Source organism: Ranitomeya variabilis, chromosome 1 (genome assembly GCF_051348905.1).
Source record: "Ranitomeya variabilis isolate aRanVar5 chromosome 1, aRanVar5.hap1, whole genome shotgun sequence".
In the NCBI taxonomy this organism is placed as follows: Eukaryota; Metazoa; Chordata; class Amphibia; order Anura; family Dendrobatidae; genus Ranitomeya; species Ranitomeya variabilis.
Genome location: NC_135232.1, coordinates 416014772 through 416020883, shown reverse-complemented (window position 1 = coordinate 416020883; position 6112 = coordinate 416014772).

The following is a 6112-nucleotide window of genomic DNA, read 5'->3' as shown; positions in this document are numbered from 1 at the left end:
AATACTGTCTCTTTTATTGTATATTTTTTATTTTAGAATTTGTATTAATAAACATTAATTTTAAATATACTACAATTGTTTATTCACTTCTTATCCTCTTTGTGGTATATTCCTCAGAGGATTATGTTTATCATACGTTAGGTGTGACCCTGGCCGAACACTCAGCCCCTACACATAGCAACTGCCGAGTGGGTGTGGATCACTGATCTATGTGAGGTTCTTCAAAACTTTGAGTACTGCACCAAGATGGTGAGCGTTGATGGCGCTATTATGAGCATAACCATCTCACTGCTCTTTCTATTAAAACGTTCACTGCAGAATCTGAAAGAGGAAGCTTTGAATGCTGAGCAGGTGGTTATGGAGCAAGATTGTACAGTGGCTGATACCACACAGCCCAGCCTCACAGAGGATTCTCACGCACATTAGGTTATGACAAGGAACAGGAGGTGGAGGATAAGTAACAGAAGTTTTTGCTCTGCGCTACAGAGGGAACCCCCAAACCCAGCTTCATGCCTGTCCAGCATAGATGGCCTGAAGATGAGAAGCAGGAGGCTATGGATCTTGAGGAGGAGAGGATGGTTAGTGTTCTTCCCCGTGAGGACAATGAACGCTTGACTGTTTGTAGTCTGCCACACATGGCAGAGTTCATGTTGAGATGCCTTTCCCAAGACCCTTGCGTGGAAGACATTTTGTCCACCATGAAATACTGGCTGTGCACCTTTCTTGACCCACGGTAAAAGTACAAATTTGCTTCTCTAATATCAGAGGCAGATGTGCCATTTTCAGTGCATGCATGACAGAGGGCCGTAGTGGAAGAATTGCTCAAAAGATTACCCTCAGAAAATGCTGGTGGCAGAGGTACTGTCCCTTTTGGCCCACAACGATTACAGGGGAGGGCCACAAACACCAGGTGCAACTCAGCAGAGGTTGAAATGTCCACCAACTGGGCCATTTTCATGAGACCGTCCCATCAGCAAGGACTATCTGTTGGTATAACCATGAATAGGAGGGAGAAGTTGACCAAGACGGTGAAGAACTACTTAAGTGACCATACCAGCATCCTTCCTGATTCTCCAGTGCCCTTTAACTGTTGGTTGTCCAAGCTGCACACTTTTTCCGACATCTCCTTGTATGCCCTGGGGGTGCTGCCATGCCCTGGAGGTGCTGTCATGCCCTGACACAAGTGTTTTGTCTGAGCATTTTTTTACTTCGACAGGTGTAGTGATGGGCGAACCCCCCAATGATCGGGATCGGCGGGCCTGACAGAGTTTTTTTGTAAAGTTCGATCTCAGGGCTGGAGATGACACGAACTTGCATCCGAACCCCAAGCTTGAACTTTACAGACATGGGATGGGGCACGAGGGGCTGTAAAACAAAGCATAAAATTAATAATAAACATTACATATGAGCAGCACAGTGGCTCAGTGGTTAGCACTGCAACCTTGCAGCGCTGGAGTCCTGGGTTCAAATCCCACCAAGGACAACATCTGCAAGGAGTGTGTATGTTCTCCCATGTTTTTGTGGGTTTCCTCCCACATTCCAGAGACATACTGATAGGGAATTTAAATTGTGAGCCCCATCGGGGAAAGCAATGATAATGTGTGCAAACTGTAAAGCACTGCGGAATATGTTGGCGCTATGTAAATAAAAAGATTATTATTATAGTTATACTTACCGGTCCAGCGACTAGTGTTGAGCATTCCGATACCGCAAGTATGCGGTATCGGAATTCCGATACCGAGATCCGATACTTTTGTGGTATCGGGAATCGGAATCGGAAGTTCCCAGTGTATGGTTCCCAGGGTCTGAAGGAGAGGAAACTCTCCTTCAGGCCCTGGGATCCATATCCATGTAAAAAATAAAGAATTAAAATAAAAAATAGGGATACACTCACCCTCTGACGCGCCCTGGTAGTAACCGGCAGCCTGCTTTGCTTAAAATGAGCGCGTTTAGGGCCTTCCATGACATCACGGCTTCTGATTGGTCGCGTGCACTCATGTGACCGCCACGCGACCAATCACAAGCCGTGACGTCATTCTCAGGTCCTAAATTCCTAATTTTAGGAATTTAGGACCTGAGAATGACGTCACGGCTTGTGATTGGTCGCCTGGCGGTCACATGAGTGCACGCGACCAATCAGAAGCCGTGATGTCATGGAAGGCCCTAAACGCGCTCATTTTAAGCAAAGAAGGCTTCCGGTTAACAGCGGTGAGGTGCAGGGGCCTCCGGAGAGGTGAGTATATCAATATTTTTTATTTTAATTCTTTATTTTACACATTAATATGGATCCCAGGGCCTGAAGGAGAGTTTCCTCTCCTTCAGACCCTGGGAACCATCAGGATACCTTCCGATACTTGGTGTCCCATTGACTTGTACTGGTATTGGGTATCGGCGATATCCGATACTTTTCGGGTATCGGCCGATACTATCCGATACCGATACTTTCAAGTATCGGACGGTATCGCTCAACACTACCAGTGACGCGTCCTCCCGTCTCACTGTCTCCCAGCTGCCCCTGCCTCCTATCCTTCAGGAAGGCTATTTTTACCATCTAATCTGAACCGCAAAATAATTAAAGAGAACCTGTCAGCAGGATTGTGCACACTAGCCTACACACAGATTAGGTCGGCGCCGTTATACTGATTAAAATGATATCTTGGTTGATGAAATCCATCTTGTGATGGTTTTTTAATCTTTATTTTCAATTTTCAGTTAATGATATGCTCGTGCTCCAGGGTGGGCCTGGAGGGGGGGTCTTTATGTGGTGCTCTGATTAGGTATCCATAATGCAGACTGCTGACAGGTCATTGATCCGTTAGTGACCTGACCCCAAATTTGCATAATGAATATCTAAACATACTGAAAAAAAAAAAACTCTTCTGCAGGCAGGTGCCAGCCGTGACCCCTGCACTGCATCATAGTTGCATTCTTAATGTCCCAATAATAAATGTGGTTGATGTTATTCAGATAGAAAAAAAACAATTTTAAAATGGCGCCCTCCACACCTGAGCAGTAGCAGCTATCGGTATATATAGGTGATCCAATAGCTGCTACTGTGCATGCACAGGTGGAGCCATCTTGCTGGAGAAGAAAAAAATTTCCTCCTCTAAGATGGTGACGCCCACACCAGCGCAGTAGCAGCTATCGGAGAAAGCTGAGAGCTCTACTGCGCAGGCGCGAGCTGTGCCATCTTGGAGAAGGATCTTTTTTCTTCTCCAGCAATATGGCGCCGCCGGTGCGTGTGCAGTAGCAGCTATTGGATCACCTATATAAACTGATAGCTGCTACTGCACAGGCAAGGAGGGTGCTTTTTAAAATTGATATATTTTTTCTATCTGAATGACATCAACCACATTTATTATTGGGACATTAATCATGCAATTATGCTGCGGCGCAGGTGCCACGCCGGGAAACCTGTCTGCAGAAGAGTTTTTTTCTTCAGTATGTACAGATATTTATCATGCAAACTAGGGGGCAGGTCAGTGAAGGATCAGAGACCTCTCAGCAGTCTGTAATATAAATACCCAGTCAGAGCACCACATAAAGCCCCCCCTCCAAGCCCACACCGAAGCACGAGCATATCATTAACTCAAAACTGGTAATGAAGAATAAAAAACAACCAGAAGCCAGATTTCATCAAGCAAGGTATCATTTCAATCAGTATAACAGTGCCGACCTGGCACTATGTGTAGGTCATTGTGCACAATCCTGCTCACAGGTTTCCTTTAAGGAACATCACAACTCTGTGCTTGCTGGATATCCAGATGGTAAGGCAACTGCAGACCTCATTTCTTGTCGTTTTTGGTGGCAGGGGTTGCATAAGGATGTGGTTGAACACTTATATTCTTGTAGTATCGCGCGTTCTAAACTATCGCATACCTGTCCGCCTGGTCCTCTTCTTCCACTACATATTCCTAGAAGGCCATGGACACACTTGTCCATGGATTTTATTACTGACCTACCAGTGTGTACAGGCAAGAATGTGGTTTTGGTGGTTGTAGATAGGTTTAATAAAATGGTTCACTTCGTCGCATTACGAAGCGCCAAAGACTCTTGCTCAGGTGTTTATAAATGATATTTCCTCTCATGTGGTGTCAGATCAGGGGAGTTTGTTTCCAAGTTCTGGAGGGCGTTCTGTTCTCAACTTGGGGTGCAGCTGTCTTTTTCCTCTGCCTTCCTTTCCCAGTCGAATTGACAGATCGAGCACATTAATCAGAATTTGGAGACTTATCTTAGGTGTTTTGTCTCTGAAAATCAGGAGGATTGGGCAGCCTACTTACTGCTGGCAGAATTTGCTATAAATAATCATCATCAAGAGTCTACCGGCAGGTCACCATTTTTGTTGCATACAGTTACCATCCACAGTTTGGTACTTTTAGCGGTGGAGGGGCTTCAGGAGTTCTTGAAGAGGAATGTTTTGCTTTGTCGCTTTCATCGGTGTGGCAGGGGTTCTGTGTATTTTGTAGATCATGGGAGACAGGTACAAATATATGGCTAACAGAAAGAGCTTGCCAGGTCCGGACCTGAATGTGAATGACTTTGTGTGGTTGTCTACCAGAAATATCAAGTTGAATTTTCCTTCCTGGAAGTTGGGACCTAGATTTATTGGTCCCTATAAAATATCCGCCATCATTATCCCAGCAGCGTTTTGCCTTGAGCTACCTCAGACCTTTAGGATCCACAATGTATTTCACAGGTCTCTGCTCAAGAAATATGTGGAACATCTTGAGTCCTCACCCCTACCGCCACTCTCAATAATGGTTGATGGTAATCTGGAGTTTCAGATTTCAAGGATGGTAGATTCTCATCTCCAACGTCATTCCCTACAGTACTTGGTGCACTGGAAGGGTTTGGTCCAGAGGAAAGGATGTGGGTTTCAGCATCAGAGGTTAATGCCCCCAGGCTGGTTCATTCATTCCACACCTCTTATACTGAGAAACCTGGTCCTGAGTCCAGAGGAAACTCGTAGAAAAGGGGGACTGTCACGGGTCTGTCAGATGCAACAGACTGTTGCTCTGCATCTGGCTTCAGAAGGTCTCTGCATTTGGCATTACATATGCCTCCTTAATCCTTCTCACTCTTGGATCCAGTGGCAACCTCCCTCCAGCTCTAGTTGACACACCTGGACCTGGGGATTTATAAATTCATCCCACCCCCTCCCTATCCAACATTTAGCTCTAGGGAGATACAGGGTTTAGGTTTCCTGCTCGGCGATTGGTGAGGAACCGATTTAGGGATGGTAGGGCAGCTATAGTGTTACTAGATCTGCCTAGGGGGTCTCCACTCACCCTTTCCCTAGTGTCTGGGCTTTCTTCCCCTCAGCCCTTTGTGTTGCACTTAATCTTTCCCATACTGTGCATGACAGATATAAATAGGCATATGATAAATAGATAAATATACAAAAAAAGCAAAAAGAATAAGAGCAGGACAAAAAAATCACAATTAGGTTGCAAGGCCCCCCTGGCATGTACCAAACCTTAATATAGAAGTCCAAAAAATGGAGGCAGCAATCTCAAGCCTTGAGAAAGGCTTAACATGAGCCAAAACGTCGCTGTGATGGGCTATTAAAATTAAGCACCTTTGACTTCAGCTATGATTGGCATGCTGCCTCCATTTTTTGGACTTCTAAATAGATAGATAGATATAACATAGATAGATAAATAGATATGTCATAGATAGATATAAGATAGATAGATGGATAGATAGGTAGATAGATAGATATGAGATAGATAGATAGATAGATAGATAGATAGATAGATAGATAGATAGATAGATATTAGATAGATAGATGATAGATAATGATAGATAGACAATAGATAGATATTAGATAGATAGATAGATAGATAATATAGATATTAGATAGATAGATAATAGATCGATAATAGATATGGGATAGATAGATGATAGATAATGATAGATAGACAATAGATAGATATTAGATAGATAGATAGATAGATAGATAGATAGATAGATAGATAGATAGATGATAGATAATAGATAGATAGATAGATAGATAGATAGATAGATAGATAATAGATAGATAGATAGATAGATAGATAGATAGATAGATAGATGATAGATAATGATAGATAGACAATAGATAGATATTAGA